Source organism: Helianthus annuus, chromosome 9, assembly GCF_002127325.2.
Source record: "Helianthus annuus cultivar XRQ/B chromosome 9, HanXRQr2.0-SUNRISE, whole genome shotgun sequence".
In the NCBI taxonomy this organism is placed as follows: Eukaryota; Viridiplantae; Streptophyta; class Magnoliopsida; order Asterales; family Asteraceae; genus Helianthus; species Helianthus annuus.
Genome location: NC_035441.2, coordinates 149,232,426 through 149,233,239, shown reverse-complemented (window position 1 = coordinate 149,233,239; position 814 = coordinate 149,232,426).

Sequence of the window (814 nt, the reverse complement as noted above, 5' to 3'; positions counted from 1 at the left end):
TATGCTTACAGCCAATTCTATTCATGCTTATATATTATGAGATTCCGATGCACGGAATATTTTATTGAAACAGATGGTATTTTAAAACATAGTAGGTTTCATGATTTATTCTTATAATGGCTTCATGTCTTTATAAGAATTACCAGTGCTATTTTCTCTTATGTTTATCTTCAGAAGATATTTGTATACCATCAAGAGATTCTATTATGTATATATATGTGTATATTTATTATTTGGAAACAAACGAAATTTTCAAATCTCTAGTTTAATATTTAAACTTACGTAATACACACACATATATGTATGATATTATTTTATAATATTTTTAACAATACAACTATATAATCGATGGTACCAATCATCGAGCTCATTCCCTTTACTTTATTTATCCTTTTATAATAGTATAAATTTCTTGTCAAATATACTATTTTGGAATTAAAAGTTTAGGGAAATAATTTACTCCAATTATAAATTTTCTGGACTCATAAGAACAATTTCATTTTTAACTAATGGGTTAAACTATACCAGGCTCACTATTTATATTACCTTAATAATTTTTCCTCAAGTAATCATCTATATATCTATTCCAATTATCACATGCCTACCTTTTCCCTTTTGAATCAATCATAATATACATTTAAGATTGAGAGGCATTATTTAGAAGAATATGTGCATATGTGACCCACGACATGGTATTTATGGGTTACCCAGAGATATATATACTATATGTAAATTACTTTCTGTAATTGAAAACTTTAGTTATAGCAATGTAACGGATATATATTAAATATTAATATATAGTATAAACACATAA